We start from the raw sequence: 19,624 nt of genomic DNA, 5'->3' as shown, positions 1-19,624 counted from the left end.
CACAATTTACTTGCTAATCCGTCGTTATTTCAATGAATCGATTTGACACACAGTTGAGAGAATACAGAAGTTGGTGACAACAGTGAATCGCTATGACACTTTCAGTGAATTTGACAGAATCTGTTATTGAACTAAGGTGATAAGCGAGCATTTATTTTCTTTTTATTGCTGCCTTGTTTTTCGATTTTATTGTTATTAACGCGCGAATTTATTACGCTAGCATTACGCTATTCTCTCTATTGTTTGCCCACTTGTTACGTCGCAGCCAGAAATGCTCTGACGGATATCGCAATCCTGCAATCTATCATTCTTGGATTTCACTTTGGAAACCTTTGGTGATACGTGGACGAAAATGAAGCTACTCAATAGTCTAGGTACGTAGGTGAAGTAGTAGTCGATCTTCAAACCAACTCACTTAGACCGTTGCCGATCCATTGAGTAGACAGAGTAGCAGTTTAGCTGCTACTCCTCGTTAAACTATTTTGTTTTAACTGCAAGCCCATTCATCTGGCTGACACTTATATCTCTGAGGTCGTCGGTATCATTCAAGAACGATGAGCCAAATTATCTAAACCCACTGGCATGCCACGTAAGACAGTGACAAAGAAAGTCACAAAGTTTGTAGGTTGAGAAGGGCATACATATAATCTCCTTATCAAGACGTAGGCGAGTGTTGGTGCCTTCTCTCGCTTATTCGTCTGCCTCACAACTTCCTTGGATGCGGAAATATTCTGCCATCGCGTTAAGATATGCCCAGCATTTGCGAGCAGAGATGGAACTACTGACAACTCCACAAAGAGATTTAATCGCCTCTTGAGTATCAAAATAAATATGGATTTCTCTAAAGAGTTACACGGGCCAACAAGCTGTTAGGATTAAGTACCATGTTTTGAAAAAAAAAAATGAAATAAAAATAAAAATTATGTAAAAATTTGCTGACAAGTTGAGTTAAGTTTTCTTATAAGTACTCGTGCATCCACCTCCAAAAATACCGGGTTAGTCCTTGCAGGATGTTGAAAAACTGCTGCGTTTAAATAGGGCGTTTTGCGGCAAATTACACACACACACATATACTTATACATATCTCGAATAAAAAATTCAATTACTTCCATAATTCAGATATCTCAGACCACTAATACTCTTTGTTTTGCCTAAAATATGTAAGAAATCATCCCACTGTGTAGCATCTATAATGGCATGAGGAGTAATAGCAGAGCAGAGGTAATGTCATTTTGCTGCCTCTGTCGCCGCAACCACTACTTTTGATGCTTTCCGCAAATCCCCAATAAATGTAGAAATCCCATGGAAATTTGCTACCAAAAAAGATAAATGGACATTTTTTCCTTTACGTTATCATTTCACCTGGCCACAAGCGCGGTTGACGTTTGAAAAGCCAAAATAAATGTCAAACTTTTTGCAGCTTTTTGAGCCAGTGACCATGGTTTCCAATGTGGTTGGTAAGCAAAGCCCCAGCGTGCAAGCGCAGCAACTTTTCAGCTCAATCAATAATCTTACTAGAGGGAGCAAATGGCATAAATGTGTGTATGTGTGTATGCACATATATATAAATGCAAAATAGCTCGATGCTTGTGGGAACATACATATGCATGTTTGTATGTATGTGTGCATGTATGTATGTAAGCATGCATGCAGGTGTTTGTATACAAGTTTTTATGAAAACTCACATAATTTATGTACATCCTCCATCTACATTTATTCACCAAGGCATATACGCACTTAAATTTAATCGCATTTATATCTCTTTGAAATTGTAGGTGTTTTCGCTCTTAAACGCTTTGTGAACAACCATTTAACACTATTAAACAACTAGCTTATGAGCTTAAGATGACCAATAATCCAATTAAATTGTCAGGCACTTTGCTTTCGCTTTTGTATTTGCTGGCAATTCAAGCATGTGAAATTATGTCGTTAGGGGTACAAAATTAGTAAATCTATTAAAATCAAGAGAGACGAAGTCATTTGATTTTTGTGACCTTTGGACATCAGAGTTTATCGAAAGTCTAAACAAGTGGTGCTGCTTTCCATTATACCAACTACTTGCATTTGGACTCCATTATTTGCAAAAGAGGCAAAGGAGTTTTTCATTACTTTTCATAAATAAAGTATGGTAAAGTTTTCTTTTTGAAAATCTGTATGCATTATTTTGAAGACCTAATCTCACCGATAAGGTTGAAATGAGTTGTGCTATAGTTCGATCCGTCGTTTAAGTCTCCAGTGCCGAATGGCATCTTCTCTACATTTCTGCAAACTGAAAGAGCTACTCTGATGCCGAGTCATATGGACATCTTAAAAAACTGCCTGATGTATAATTACAGAGTCCGGACTCGAAGTGTAACCAACTTCAGACCTGCCCGAGCATCAGCTGTCGGTTAGTTGGCTAAATGATAGTTCAGAGTATTGTTTACAAGCGCGCAGAAGCATTTTGCCGAGAGTAAACGCGAAAAAAGGAAACCAGTAATGAATTTTAAACGTGCATTATATTTGGCTGGAAAACAGCAACCAGCGATTGTTCGTGAACTCGAGTACCTTAAAGTAAATAAAGTTTTTGTTTATCGCACCATTACTCGCTACAATGATACTGGGAGCATCGCGAAACGTCATGGAGGTGGTCATCAAAAGACTGCAACGTCACGTGAAATGGTTCAAAAAGTGAAGAAGCGACTTGAGCGAAACTCCCGACGAAGTGTCAATCAAATGGCGGAAGAACAGAAAATATCTCACTGTAGCATCCACCGCATACTGAAAAATGATTTAAAAGTCAAGTTTTACAAGATCCAAAAGGCGCATGATCTAACACCAAAGCAGCAACAAGTCAGACTTGAGTTAGCGAAGGAGTTGCTTCGCTTGGTCGATAGCGGTCAATTTCCGTGTTCCGAACATTGTGTTTTCTGACAAGAAAAATCTTCAAATTGAGCAATTTCTAAACTCCCAAAACGATAGGGTTTATTTGACCGACCGTTCATACGCGAAATTGAGCCATCGATTGGCCACCAGGAGGCAGCACCCTCTACAAGTAATGGTTTGGCCCGCTGTAACCGCAGATGGGCGCACTCCAATCGTTTTCATCGAGCCTGACGTCGAGGTAAATGCGAAATATTATCGGGAAAGTATTCTGGAGGTTACTTTGAAGCCGTAGGCAGACAAACATTTTTGTAGCAGACTACGGATGTTTTATCATGACTCGGCACCATCTCACAAAGCACGAGTGAACCAAGAATGACAAAAAAAACAACGTTCTGAACTTCATAACGACAACACAATGGCTCTCAAATTCACCAGATGCGAATCCGATGGATTATTCTCTTTGGGCCATTTTGAAGAGCAAGGTCCGAACTAAAAGATTCACCAGTCTCGAAGTGCTGAAAAAAGCCATTGTGTGCGAGTGGGCCAAAATATAGGGGTTTTCAGTAAGGGCGATTCAACTTTTGAACTTTTTTGAATAAAACACAAACGGTTTGACTTTTTTAACTAATTTTTTTTTTATTATCGAGTTTGAACATATACATTTAAGTATGAAATTCGATTTCTTTTGCATGACCACCGCGTGCACGTTTTACGAAGTCCAATCGTTGAACCCAATTTTCGACCACTCTTTTGCATAAATCGCCCGAAATTCCAGCAATTTCGCGTTCAATATTGGCTCTGAGCTCACAAATCGTCGCCGGCTTGTTACTGTAGACCAATGACTTCACATAACCCCAAAACGGGACGGCTTGTTAAATGGACCGTAAAATGGCCGTAATGCTCTTAAAGTAGCAGCAACAGAACGATTATTTTCATAAAAAATTTGCACGATTTTCAATCGTTGCTCAAGTGTGTAGCGTTCCATGATGAAATGTATACTAATGAAGTTTACAAATGACAAGCGAAAAATAAAAAATATTGCGTCGTTCGCCCTCCCTATCGGAAAAAAGTTGAAGCGCACCTATCAAAAAACCCTATACTTGCAAGTCACATTCGGGCAGCTGGCGATTCGTTTCTGGAGGGTCTCAAGACGAAAGTCAAGGCAAAAGGTGGTCATATCGAGCAAAAGTTAACTGATTCTTAATTTTGTATTATTTTCACACATTTTTTAAATACTTTGAATTGAATAAAATTATTTTTCCAAACTAAATTTATGGCCTTTTTAATTGGATATACTTCGAGTGCCGGACCCTGTATGCTCAAAAAATTTTGAAAGTGGCAAGTATTGCATTTACACTAAAACGAGATAAGCGCAACTCATTTGTGCAGCAAAGACTGTCGAGGTTCATAAGGCACAACTTCTTCATTTTAAAAACTTAATTGGCTTAACTTGAAACTGAAAGGCTATCATAAGGGAAAGTGCTGACCTCAACCTAATACTCGTGCCAACCAATTAGCAAATATCAACCACTGTAACTTCACTGTATTGAGCTTTAGACAGGAAAGGGTCTCCAGTGCGTGGTATATGATAGGTCTTATAAACCTCTCCTTTAACATATCAAGAGTTTCCAAAAATTTTATTTCTTATTATAGTCAAGCCTACAAATAAACCAATTTTTAGAAGAATCGACGTCAATGCTCAAAATACTTGGATCACTTGACATGGAATCGCGCAATCTACGACAATTTTATGGGGGAAAGATGATTCAAGCAGTTTAAACCCAGATCTGCATTATTGGGTTGGTAATCAAATAAATATTTTCTACCTGTTGATGTGGAAATTAATGACTAATAAAATAACAAATAAAATCTTACTGCAAACGAGCGTTGATGGGTCGAAATTAATTGCTCACACAAGACGCTTGATTGCCATATTGTCAAGGAAGTGCTTAAAGTTGATGAGCGAAATTCTCAAAAGGACGCTAAAAAAGCCAAAAGCTGGGAAAACAAGAATGATAGATTATTTATTGTACAAGATTGCGACAATCGTGAGAGTATTTGTGGCTGTGACTTAACAAATGCACAAACAAGAAAGTAAACGGTGTGGTGCAATAAATTCGTTCATTAATAATGATACAAATGAACAGTATAAAAATAAGAAGAAAGCATATATTATTTCAGCTGATTCTGTTAAATTCAGTAAGAGCGGGATAGCGGCTCGCAGATGTCGCAACACAATTTTATGGTTGAGATACACTTCATTATTCAGTGTAGTCTTCCTGAACATCAATACACTTGTTCCAACGAGATTCTAATTTCATTCATCCCTAAAGGACTGCGAAATACGCTTCCACAGCTGTTATGACCTCATTATTTGATGAAAAACGCTTTCCACGCATGAATTTGTTTAGATCTGGTAACAGTTGGAAGTCGCTTCGGGCCAAATCTGCTGAATGCGGTGCATGCTCCAACAATTCGAACTTTAATTTATGGATTTTAGTCATTGTTAAAATGCTCTTGTGACATGGTGCATTGTCCTGATGAAAACGACTTTTTCTTTTTCAAATTGGGTATTTTTTCATTGGGTATTTTCAGCTGGTTTAGAAGGTTACAATAATATTCAGAACTCATTGATTTAACAAGTTTGCAAGTAATTTACAATCAAAATTCCTTTCACATTACAAAAAACTGGCCAATTTTCTCGGCCAATTTCTGGAATTGCGGGGATGCTTAACTCTAGTACCTGGTATTACTCTCACAACCATACAGAAGAAAGTAACTACTAAACCTGGACTCGGAAAGAACTTACCGAAGAAGTTAACACTGAGAGTTTGGGTAATAAGCCTATTGAAACAAAAGTCATTCTCTCAATATAATATACGCGGACCGAGAAGCAACATGAGTTGTGTTGTTTCTCAAACCAACTTGAACCAACGAAACCTATGGTGTCACTGTTTTACGCAGCTGTGTTGGTAGCCGAACTGACCACTCTTAACTCGCATATGAATAACTTCATTTAGAGTCAGGCACTGGCTATAGTTGCGATGACTAACTACACTAACTACACTTCTACCCCTCTCTCAACTACTTGACATAGTAATGACTTCGAATACGAGCTCTACCAACTCAATCGGAGTAAGCTAACGCTCACGATTTTAAAATACTAAGCGCTGATGCTCATTATCGTATATCACTGTATATTAGGGTGGTCCAAAAATGCATGGGAAAAAATTTATATTAAAATTTTTATGCTGCCGCCCCCCATAATGGTAAAGAATGAAAAATAAAAAGACCCGTATTTTTTTTTTTAATCAGACCATATTTAATGGTGCCGCCGGGGCTTTGAAATATCCCATGTATTTTGCATGGGAAAAAAATACTTTTTCGTAGATTTCATGTAAAAACCTGGAAAATGAATATATTTTAACCGGATGCCTCAGTTTCTCTTCATAATTGGTCAGGGAATAACAACCAATTATGAAATAATTAATTTTTTTGTATTAACTAGTTTTTATAGAACCCCAAAAAGCCCCCATAAAACGAAAATCTAAGAAAAAATCGAAAAACAATATTTTATATTACTTTTATGAAAATAGTTAATACAAAAAAAATTAATTATTTCATAATTGGTTGTTATTCCCTGACCAATTATGAAGAGAAACTGAGTTATCCGGTTAAAATATATTCATTTTCCAGGTTTTTACATGAAATCTACGAAAAAGTATTTTTTTCCCATGCAAAATACATGGGATATTTCAAAGCCCCGGCGGCACCATTAAATATGGTCTGATTAAAAAAAAAAAAAATACGGGTCTTTTTATTTTTCATTCTTTACCATTATGGGGGGCGGCAGCATACAAATTTTTTTGGACCACCCTACTGTATATAGCAATCTTACGTTCGTTTATCGCAATATAAATGATAGATTTTGAATACATAAAGATATACTCATTGGTTTTCAAACACTTTTGCCCGACAATACCTCGGGTCTTGAAGGTAATACTATACTAAATTTAGAAAATTTTCATACTTTTTATGGTGATGACTTAGAAGGAGATTAAGAAGGAGTTCAGATGGAACTAAGTCGTTAATCTTTGGTACAAAATAATAATAATAGAATTACGAAGAAAAATAAAAAAACAATGCCGAAAATATTCACCGTCGAGTAATATAAATATACTCTAATATATTAACTATTCCAACAGATGGGGTCTCCAACCAAAACTAACCAATTGGTCCTACTCTAACATATGCGGCACTAGTCTGGTAGCCTGCAACAGAAAAGAAATACAACAAAACTAAGCTGAAAAAGATACAAAGAACAGCGTGTATCCTAACTAAAGGGGCGCTTAGCACCAGTCCCACTGAAGCGCTCAATGTACTAACTCATCTGCTACCATTAGATTTACACATCGTAAACAATCGCTACTTGCTGCGCGGTGAGACTCAGAGACATAGGAAGCTGGACAACAAGGTCGTACGGTCACAGTAAGATCCTCCTACAGGGACCATCGCTGCTCAAAAACAAATCAGACTACACAATCCCCGACCTTAACTTGAAGAAAGACCTTACCGTACGAAAGTCGTGTGGAGCAAAGGGAAGGTGATTGGAAGATACGATATCGAAATCTATACCGATGGTTCTAAGATGAACTGTGGGTTGAGAGCTGGCTTCCGTTCGGAGCCGCTCAACCTATCTCAGTCAATTCGTCTTCCTGACTATGCCAGCGTGTTCCAGGCAGAACTGTCCTACAACAAAGACGGTGCAAGAGTAGTTATCTTCTCAGACAGTCAAGCAGCTATAAAGGCCTTAGACTCCAACTCCATTTCATCCAAACTAGTCTTACAATGTAGAGAGGAGCTGGAAATGCTTAGTCATGGGCTTGATATCACTCTGATATGGGTTTCCGTCGTAGGAACATACGGGGAAATGAGATAGCGGATGAGCTAGCAAGAAAAGGTTCGACACTAAAAACAGCAGATGCGGTGGCAGTCTCCACCCCACTCAACACATTAAAAGCATCCACACATTAAAAGCTTCACACTGTCATGCTTTAGCCGAAAGAAGATAGAAGCAATTACAAGGAAGAATGATCTTTTAGGATGCTCTCGGCCAAACATCTCACGCATCACTGCAACCCCTACAGGCCATTGGAAAGTAGGGGATCATGCAGCAAGACTCAACCTACCCTTCAATCCTATCTGCAGGAGCTGTCAAGCGGAAGGAGCGAAGGAAAGTCTTTTCCACTACTTATGTGAATGTCCAGGGCTAGTTAGGGCACGACTTCGCTCCTTCGGTATGTCTTTCTTGCAGCAAATTAATGAAATCTCTGACATCGGGATAAAGAATTTGTTGCTATACTTGGACCTCACTAAATGGATGTGACTTAGAACGAAAAAAAAAAACATTTTCACACGAGAACGGCGGTAGTAAAACGGTGCTGGTCACTAAATAGCATTATTTCAGTGGAAATACTCAATCACTTCAACAACAACAACAACATTCCAGCAAACTTGCGAGATGGAAACATAATTTTCATTACTACGTTTATTCAAAACAAATTAAAAAAATACGACGTCACAAACCCATTGATCTGGCTGATACTTATAGTATATCTCTAAGGTAGTCCGTATCATTCAAGAATGATGAGCCAAAGTATCTGAACGTAGTAGCATTCCACGCAGGTCAGTAACAGAGAAGATATCTGACAGACTCTTCCTCCTCCTCATTCGTGCAGCTTCTGCAATAGTTGAAATGAGGTACCGAACGTGTCTTTGAGCATTTCGTCCTAGCAGGCAATAACCTGTGATCAAAACAACTAACATAGAGATGTTTTTCGTTGACTGATTTTGAGCGCTTGACGTCCCATTTCGGCCAAATTCTTTTTGTAGCGTTACATGTCAAATTATCAACCCATCTCATATTGGCTGAAGTGACAATAGTATGCGCCGGAAGAGGGGAGTAAAGTCTGGAGAACAGTGGTAAATATAAGGCAGCTATGCAAGTAGAGATGGGTGATTGTCGATTGTCTCGATTGTTCAAACATTTCGATGTTTCGTCCTCACAGTCTTTGGCAACTAATTGCCAGTCGCGTTTAATAATAGATAAAAATTAGTCAAAATAACTCGGACTAGCTTGTGGCTAATGCCATCTTTATTTGTTTCCACTGGACTTTTTTTAAATTTTACTTTTACAAAGTCAAAGATTAAACTACGTATTTTAATGTTTTGAATAGTAATTAAACAAAATATTATGTTTTCGGTAAATTTTTTCTTAGCCCATATACCCAGACCCATTATCTAAATCAGTATAAATGATATGATATAAAAATTGTCGAAAAATATTTCGATGCTACTAACGACAGCGCGGTGATTCTTGACTCGATTGTACTTTTGCAACGCTGGCGATTCTCCTGATTCTTAAATATCTCTGACTCTTCCATTACTAAATATATGCAAGCTTATTAAGTGAGAGATAGATAGTGAAGAGAGAGAGAGAGAAAAAAAATATCTACCTGGGATTATGACATAGTGAAAAGATTCCTGAAGTCTGACTCTTAACCGGCTCTCAAATTGGCTGACGTCGCCGGGATCATAACAGTGGTTTGCGTACGAAAAACTGAGATGTACAAAAAAAATCAACACAGTCCCCGTTCATGTGTGAAACGGTTTTTAGAGGTGTGTTCTTTAACAGATCTTTATTCGCCTCTGAACGAATTTGACAGAATCAACGTCACTTAGGATGTACAATATTTACAAAAAAGTTGAGATTGTGTTGGTGATATATGAAAAAAAGCAACCAATGACATTTCGTTGCCGTCTGAACAACGACAAAGGTGTGAATACATGTGAAATGATCGTGCAGAATCTCCGCAGTGACGTGACAGCCGAAATTCCCCTTATAATTTTCTTTTTCATCATAGTTAAGTAGCAAAACTTGTAAATTTATCATCCTTGGACATTGCAGCCGAAGTTACTCGCTTAATTTCGTTTTTTAACGTCGCTGAAGGCCCAACATGGTAATCTACAGGGCCCGGCCAGCGAAGTATAACTAATTAAATAGGAAATAAATTTAGTTTGGAAAATTACTTTTATTCAATTAAAATTAAATAGTGTGTAAAAATAATACAAAATTAAGAATCAATTTATATGACCACCTTTTGCCCTGACTATGGCCTTGAGACGGTCCATAAACGAATCGCAAGCCGCCCGGATGTGACTTGCAGGTATTTTGGCCCATGCGCGGACAATGGATTTTTTCAGCGCCTTAAGACTGGTAAACCTTTTAGTTCAGACCTTGCTCTCCAAAATGGCCCAAAGAGAATCATCTATCGTATTGTCTAGCCGCCCAAAATCAGTAACTACCGAAAGCTCCATAGAATTGTTTGTAAATTTATCAAACATGAACCGACATCATAGTGGAAATTCATGGAATCGGAGTTGAATATCTCCAAAACATCAATTTAACTGGTCATTTGGGCTTACGAAAGGTCGGTGCACGTATCATTCCGCACAAGTTAACTGAGGACCAAAAATTGCTCAGAATTCTACATTCGAAAGACTTCATTAAAGAGGCGAGAAAAGACGAGAACTTCCTTTACAACATTGTAACTGGTGATGAAATTTGGTGTTTTCAACATGAACCTGAAACTAAGTGTCAAAGTGCCGAATGGCCCGATGGCCCCAGACGAGCTTCCACCTAAAAAATCGCGTTTGCAGAAGTCAAAAATCAAGTCGATGCTTATTTGTTTTTACGATTCCAAGGGAATTCGTGCCAACGGCCCAAGCCGTCAATGCAATTTTCTATTTTGGTGTTTTGAAGCGTTTGTGAAAGCACAATGAGGAAGCTGGGGCTTATTGCATGATAATGCACCATCTCATCGTTCCACTCTTGTGACTGCATTTTTGACTGAAAATCTCATTTTTACCATCAATCACTCACCGCATTCGTTTGATATGGCTCTCTGTATTTGGCCATGAACGGAAAAGGCTTTGCGTCCGTAGAGACTATCCAGAAGGCTTCTACTGACATCGTCAAGGACATCCCGGTCAATGACCTGAAACACTCTTTCGAAAAGCTTGTAGATCGCGAAAAATAGGGTATCGAGGCCAGAGGGGATTATTTTGAATAAATAAACTCGAAGTTATCAGAATAAAACTCCTGTCGTTTCTATTTTATCTCAGTCTTGTTTATTTTGGACTTCACCTTGTAGGTACTACTATAAGAAACTATTTTGCTGGCGAGATTGTAGGACAGGCCATATTAAGCTCATAAAACTACGAACTCCGACATATTAGGAAATTTATTTATTGGTGTAGGAAAAAAGATAAAGAAAAACGCTTCTTCTCACACTGTAGCTGCATAGCTCTGTCAACTAAAAATCCACCCAAGTTGTATCCGGCATGGATTTCTTGTCACATTTCGAATGCCTTTATATAATTTACGAAGCATATTTCCTCTAAATAACTGAAATTCAGCCAATTATTTTATAGCCAAAATATTTGTTAGTTGAATAGTTGTTGCTGCCACTTGGCGCTCAAGTGACTATGGACCGAATATGTAAAGTAAAAACCAAAAAAAAAAACAAACAAAAACTGCTTAGCCAATTTTCTGTCAATAAATGTGCTTTTGACAATGTCACTGTGGGCAGCTAATAATTGCATGTAAGTATGTACTTATGTAAGTGAGTTGAATTGTAAACCAATGTTAAACGCCCAGGCGACATTATGTTGGTCCGCTGCCAATTAGCCAATGGACCAATGGACATATTTGGCGGACACCAGAAAAGTGACAAGAAATGCTAAGCAATGTTATTGATCATTATTGATATTTCTATATTATTACATGTGGAATTTTTTTTTAGTAGAAATGTAGATATACACCCCTGCTCAGCTGAATGAATTTAGGGGAAGTATCGTCTAATTTCTTTCTGAAGAAATGACAGTTTTGCGCAAAATTTTTTTCGCATGATTTTGTTTTTTAAAGGTGGCAAGAAGCATTGAAAGCCGGAAAGTGTGGGACTTGTCTTTCGGCTCACTCACTAAAAACCCACCCCAGGCCCGTTTCCCTCCGGGGAACAACCGTTAGGTAGTACTTCAACTTTAGCATGGTGTGGTCTCATAAGCGCGAAGAGACTATTTACGCTGCTTACGATAAAAGAAAAGCTGACGTTCTGAAGAAATTAAAAGCGGAAATTTCGATTAATGAATTCATTAAAAACTTTCATGTGCACAAAGCAACAATAATTTGTATAACAAAATATATGAAAAAGTCTATAAAGAAGTGTATTACGCGATCTAAAACCTGTAGAAGGAGATCTTTTCAGATTTCTGAGTTTCCAAAAATGGAAAATTCGTTATTACATGCCAAATTCCAGCAAAAGCCTGGAGGCTTCCACGCTAGCAATGATTAGGTTGCAACTTTATGGTATACGATGACTAAACATTTTCGGAGAAAATTACTATCAAATAAGAGTGACTCCATCAACCCATTTTCGGACAAATTTAGCAAAACCATTATGGATTTAAGTTTCACAAAAGAGCAGATATACAAGCCAGGCTCATCGGGGCTTATTTTGGAAACTCTTACCCGATAAAACTCTTGTGCGCTCAAAAGAAACTTCACCTCCGGGGCATAAAATCAGTAAGGAGAGAATAATGTTCCTTGCTTGTACAAATGCTGCTGGAAAGCATAAAATAAAAATAATGGTTATTGGGAAATCGGAAAATCCGCGTTCATTAAAATTGTTTACTGATATGTCTGTTGTCTACAAAGGAAATAAAAGTACTTGGATGAACTTAGCTTTATTTGAAGAATGGTTTCACAGAACATTTGTTTTAGAGGTATTGATATTTTGTCAAAGAATCCTGTTGTTATCAAAAACTGCTTAAATAAACGGGTAAAAGAGTTCCTTCATGCTGAAAATCTTCCGGAAAAAACATTTCTTCTTATTGATAATGCTCCATGCCATCCCAAAGCTACGATAGCCAGTTATCGATAATGTGCTTTCCTCCAAACTGTACGGCTCTAGTATAGCCCATGGATCAAATAATTATGAGGCTTACTAAATTGAACTACAAAAAACCCCTCTTAAGTCACATTGTTGCTCACAGATAAACCATCGATGAGCCACTGCAAAATGTCGATCTGAAAACTGCATTCTGCTTTTTTTGCTAGTTGATGCATTCTAAAAACTGAACTGAAAACTTGAAAAAGCATCTCAATGGGAGTGTGACGGTATCATTCCTCTTTCGGAGCTACGATTTCAGATAGCTGATGATGCATCGAATTATCAATTTATTGAAACTTTGGTTCTGGAAGTTAACCATTGCAACAAGTCTCCCAATCTGAAATCACTAACCATAATACGGAACTCACAGCTTTAAATGACGAATACTGTAATAAAAACGGCGGAACAGTTGGTGACGGAACTGACTAAAATACGAATTAATTTACATCGGAGGCGGCAATATCAGCTTTCAATATATGCTTGGATTGGGCAGAGCAAACCAATGTTTGCTTAAGCGATGCTCTGGCGCTGCAGAGGCTCAGAAACAATGTTAAACTGAAAAAGCGAGTGTGTACCAAACAAACCAAAATCAAAAATTTCTTTAATTTCAAATGAAATTTATTGCTTTGAAGTTTATTTAATTAATATAATAAAAACAAATAAACTTGGATTGCTATCAGTAAAAACCTCTTAGGATTTGTATGGAAAAAACTCAGTTCTTGCTACAACCTCGAAACTACGAAACACCGAGCCAGGTTTTGATTAAGTGCGAGAATCGAGTTTCTACTGTATAATACAAATTTCGTCAAAACTTAAAGTATTTTTATCAAAATTTTCTAAAACGACTTGGGAATGCTTTTGATTTTTGACCTTTTTTTCTCCTGAAGATGTGCGCATTTTGTCCATACAACAAAATTCTCGAAACTTTTTCGCCCTTTAAAACCGGAGCCATATACATTCTGTCAAAAAAGTTTAATCATCAAAATTTACTTTTTCGTCTTCAAAATAAGCTCCACTCAAAGCAATACACATATGCCAATGATTAGTCCAGTCATCAAAGCACCTTTTAAGCGCGTTTGAAGAGATTTTCTTCAGCTCTTTTAGCGAACTCTCCTTAATGGCCTCTATCGATTCAAAGAGGCGTCCACAAAGTGGTAATTTAAGTTTTGGGAAAATTCGTTGAATGCGGTGGTTGTTCGATGATGTTTGTAGAGTTTTGTGGCCAAAAAAGTGTTCACAATATGAGCCTTGTGAGACGGTGCACTATCATGGTGCATGATCCATGAATTCTTTCCACATGAATTCTTTCCACAAATTGGGCCGCTTCCTGCGCACATTCTTTCTCAAACGTCGCATAACTTCCAAATAATATTCTTTATTTACCGTAAAACCATTTGGAATGAATTCCGAGCGCACAGCACCATGATAATCAAAGAAAACGAGTAACAGGACTTTCACTTTTGACCGACTTTAACGTAGTTTTTTGGGTTTCGGCTCATGTGGATTGCGCCATTCTGCCGCCTCTTGACTGGTTTGCATGTAAAACTCATAAAGCCACGTCTCATCACCTGTTATGATGCGTTGGATAAACGTTGGGCCCGAATTCACTTGCTCAACCATGAATTTTTTGAAAGAATTTCAACTCTTTCGGAACGAGTCGAGCAGCCACGCGTCTCATGCCCAATCGATGGTGTAAAATGTTGCGAACTGATTCGTGAGACATGCTATGGTCACGAGCTACCTCCCTCAAGCTTAAATGATGGTTTGATGGTTTTCCAGCACCATTTCTTTGCCTTTGTCGACGTTTTCATTCATTGAAGACGTTGATGGGCGACCATATAGAGGCAAATCTTCCACAACTTCTCGGCTCTCTGCAAAAACCTTATATTATACCACTCTTTTACCCATGTTTTTGATAAAACGCACTCGCCATGGGCTTTCTGCAACATTTTCACCGATTCGGAACACTAAATCCCATTCAAAACACATAATTTAAGACAAATTTTTTGTTCGATATTTTTTTTTTGGAAGAATGTATAACTAGACCATATTGACTCTATTGTTTCGGTTTATTGAGCTATGCCCATAGGTCCTGTATGAGAGTTCTTTTAAGGCTTTTAGTCTTCCTGCAGATTTCGCTGTAAGGTTTTTTGCAAAAAGATTTATAGATGGTAGGTCAAGTACGTATTCGAGGGCTGCCGTTAGAGTCGTTCTGAGCGCTCCTGTAATGCATAAAGCAGCCAGTCGCTGAACCTTTGTTATAGGTGCACTGTATGAAAATTTTCCGGTTACGGTCCACCACACCAGAGTACCATAGAGTAGTATAGGTCTGACTACCGCTGTATAGCATCAATGCGTCAGAAGGGAATATACCCCAGATCCTTTTACATGCATAGAAGGCGATATTGGCATTTTTCTACAGCAGCTTGCTTTTAGAACTACCGCAAGGATTTTGTGTGTTACGTGGGTTGTGTGTGAGAACAACGGCATCTTATGTGGTAGGACTTATTTTTGGTTAAGTGACTTCATAAAAACAACCAAAATTTTGAAATTTGGAGTACGAATGTCCAAGACAGACTCATCACGGGAGTCGTTATTTTGTGTCGATTTTGGTATGACGGTATTAGCGCCCATTATTTCTTCGCAGATACGTAAGGGCGTGTGCTTCTTCGTCATCTCTTATGGTATTAAAATTTACTGGTCACTGAGATCATGTGACTTAATGGTGCTCGATTATATTTTGTGTGTACTTGATAAGGTCTTAAATTGAAAGTGACGTTTTCTAATTTAGACCGGAAAAAAGCTGAAGCTGTTATGAGTAAATGGATTGAAAAAACGCTTACTATTATGACGAATATTATCAATTAGCATTGAAAACGAGTTGAGGATAGTATAATTGATGTGCGTAACAAAATTAAAGTTAGAATCGAAAAAGACGTTGAGATCTTTCACTTAATTAAGCGACTTTAAATGTAGTAAGATGTTTGGGGTGACTATTGTATGGTATCTTGGAGAAGGTTACTTATTATTATTATTAGAAGGCCATTACGCACTGCGACCAGAGCTGATCTATTGTGAAGGGCCTATTTTGTAACCCTAGAGTTTTAGGTTTTTTATAAATTTTAGCACAGTATTGGGTTTGTTGTTCCAAAGAATGCATGTAGATACTACGATACCACCAAGGTGGTGAAGTCTCTGTCTGCCCAACGCAGGACATTCACAAAGCACATGTTCTGAGCTTTCTATGTCAGTTTCGCAAAAGCGGCAGACATTGGTCTCGGATAGACCAATAGATAGATGGTGCCTCAGGCTGCAGTGACCTGTAAGGTATCCTGTTAAAAGACGCAGATCTACTCTGTTTAGTGAGAGAAGTTTGTCAGATATTCCTTTGTTGGGACTTAGGAATAGTTTGGCTTGACGCTGACCGGCACAGCTTAGCCAGTGTGCGGCAAGTTTTGTTTCTTCCCATTTCCTAAGGAATTCATTAATGTGGCCTTTTGTCAGTCCACAGAAAGGCTCAGGACCCAGAAGGTTACTTCATATTAATTCTAAGTTCATTTATTATACATCAAAGCATTTTACTAATAGAAGGCCAGTCAAGATTGATGAGGAACTTAGTTCTGGGCTTATTCCTTCTAGGACAGATCTGCCTAGTTACCTCACTAGCGGGCTCCGTGGTTTTGTGAGCCATTTTTTATACCAAAAATATGCTTGGAGACTCTCCATTGCCTGCCGAAAGGCGAACTCAATTAGGAACAAAATTTTCTATAAGTTGTTCCTTCATGCCCAGGGTTACAAACTTGGCACTACCGAATGATACTCATGTACTAACAGATACGGCTATGGCGGCCATTTCCTAATAACACTCTTAATATTCGTAAAATTCGAAAACTTTCCTTTTGCTTCTGTCTATTTGGAGCTGATTTCAGATTCAAAAGCAGTAGCCTTTTACTTCAGCTAATGATTGCATACCAAATTTGCCATGGTGCAAATACATACGAAAGTTCATAGTACAAAAATATTGCCAAAGTGTGAAATGAAAATGCCCAATTTCATAATAGTAAAATAATTTAGACTATGCATCTTTTTGAAGTTTCGGTAGAAAGTAGCCATTTTAGAATTATAACAGCCAAATAACAAAAGTGCATGTGGAGAAAAATAAATAACCAACTCTGGCTAAAAATAACTAAAATACAACACTGCCCAGTGCTACTGATAACCTAAATTATATTTTTTTTATCTCTGCTTCTTCTTGATTGGCGCGATAACCGCTTAAGCGTTTTTGGCTGTGTTTTCATTGGAACTTGATTTTTACGTGCCACATCCCAAATCCAGTGCTCAATAAAATATCTTGGGCTCTTTTGTCTTTTCACATTAGCTCGCTTCCAAATGAGTGTTCGGAAGCTATCCAGAGGATACGAGGGCGAAGCCCGGAAGGTTTGAGCTGTTTAAAGCAAAAGAATCGTTTTGGCCGCTCCACATAGGGGTATTTGAACAATCTAAGGGGCCAAAAGTATTTTTTGGGTTTAACGTGTGCTAATGGATGTTTCTGAATAAAACCAACTAAAATAATGAACTTAAAACATTTATTGAATGAAATATAATATGAGAATGAAGAAAGATTTACAAGATCAAACATAAAAAAATATAAACAACTAGCATTTCCCAGTGGGCTTCGCACCACCATACATAAAATGTTTTTTTATATCGCAAGAAATTTTTCATATTAAGTTTTCTTTATAGAACTCGTAAAATGTTTAAACAGTTGAATTAGTTGATTTTTTTCATTCAACATACTTTCTAAAGAAGTCACAATAGCCTTTTCTGTACTTTTTTAAAATTTGATTGTGGTTGTCACCTATATACAGGGAAGGTGAAAGAGCCGATAAAAACTTGTAATTAAACTTTGATTCTTTAATTTCCATTTCAATTTTTTACGCTAAATAAATTATGATAAAATAAATAAAGTTAAAAATGTTTTTCCAGTTCCTTGAATGCTCCAGTTTTTATTATATTTTCGTCCAAAATTAATATTAACATAATACACTTACAACCACAACAGTACAACAGAAACGCTCATAAGCGGCTGTGTATTTGTTGTTGTTTTTCCCATACAGGCATTTCGTATGAGAGGAAACCATTACTCACATAAAATGTCATAACTCAGGAACGGCTGCACCGATTTCAATCAAACTTCACACAAACCACTTTCTTAAAGATAGAAAAGAGCTCTACAATTTTTGTGTCAATCGGTTCAGCGGTTCTTGAGTTATAAGATTACCAAGGAAATGTAATTTCTTTTTATATATATACTAGCAAACCCGGCCCCCTTCGCTGGGCACACTAAAATAGAATAGATATGGTTTAGAACAGAAAAGATATGGTTTTCATATTATTTATTTCTTTATTCTTTATTCCAGCGCTTTGGCATACACAATATTTTTTGTTTTTCTATTTGTTTTTGAGTAAATATATAATGCTGTTGGCTTCCCAACACGTGAACAGCCAACGTATAGTTGACCATGGGTGAATACTGGTTCTTCTAAATTCATCCCGCATATTTCTAAAGTTCGCCCTTGTGATTTATTGATAGTTATTGCAAATGTTAAGCGAATGGGTAGTTGCAAACGCTTGAATTCAAATGGCAATTCAGGTGGAATCATTGGAATTCTCGGTATTAGAACGTCTTCATTTGATGCCCATATTGTACATACACAACCAAAGGTTACCTGGGTCCACGTTTTGACCTATATCTCGAGATCCCAGTCACGGAGCGGCATGAAAAATACTCAGAACTAAAGCATTCACCAACAGCTTCCATTTGATACCCATATTGTACATACACATTCTAGGCTCCACGTTTTGGTCTCTATCTCGAGACCCTAGTCACGGAGCGGCATGAAAAATACTCTGAACTAAAGCATTCACCAACAGCTTCCATCTGATATCCATATTGTACATACACATTCTAGGCTCCACGTTTTGGTCTCTATCTCGAGACCCTAGTCACGGAGCGGCATGAAAAATACTCTGAACTAAAGCATTCATCAACATCTTCCATTTGATACCCATATTGTACATACACATTCTAGGCTCCACGTTTTGGTCCCTATCTCGACACCCTAGTCACGGAGCGGCATGAAAAATACTCTGAACTAAAGCATTCACCAACAGCTTCCATCTGATATCCATATTGTACAAACACATTCTAGGCTCCACGTTTTGGTCTCTATCTCGAGACCCTAGTCACGGAGCGGCATGAAAACTACTCTGAACTAAAGCATTCATCAACAGCTTCCATTTGATACCCATATTGTACATACACATTCTAGGCTCCACGTTTTGGTCTCTATCTCGAGACCCTAGTCACGGAGCGGCGTGAAAAATACTCTGAACTAAAGCATTCACCAACAGCTTCCATTTGATACCCATATTGTACATACACATTCTAGGCTCCACGTTTTGGTCTCTATCTCGAGACCCTAGACATTTTCCAGGAGACCAAATTGTGAATCTAAACCATTCTCGAATCCCATTGAACACACACAAAAAATTTCATCAAAATCGGTTCAGTCGTTTAGGAGGAGTTCAGTGACAAACACACGAACATAAGAAATATATATATAAAGATAGATTAAAAAAAGCATCCAATCATATGGTATTATCTAGATTTTCTTCATCGCTACGTGAAGAAAATTCTAGGTTTGGATCGGCAGGCATGAGCATTTCCAATGTTTCTGGCAGAAATG

The 19,624-nt window shown here is 37.8% G+C and overlaps 1 protein-coding gene across 1 annotated transcript in view; it reads left to right on the top strand.

Annotated features, from left to right (window-relative positions):
* The window catches only part of LOC129251831 (dipeptidase 1), a 142,353-nt gene that overhangs the window by 68,184 nt on the left and 54,545 nt on the right, over nt 1-19,624 (top strand). The gene's annotated exons all lie outside the window — the stretch shown is intronic.

Source organism: Anastrepha obliqua, chromosome 1 (genome assembly GCF_027943255.1).
Source record: "Anastrepha obliqua isolate idAnaObli1 chromosome 1, idAnaObli1_1.0, whole genome shotgun sequence".
NCBI lineage: Eukaryota > Metazoa > Arthropoda > Insecta > Diptera > Tephritidae > Anastrepha > Anastrepha obliqua.
This window is presented reverse-complemented; position numbering and strand designations above follow the sequence as displayed.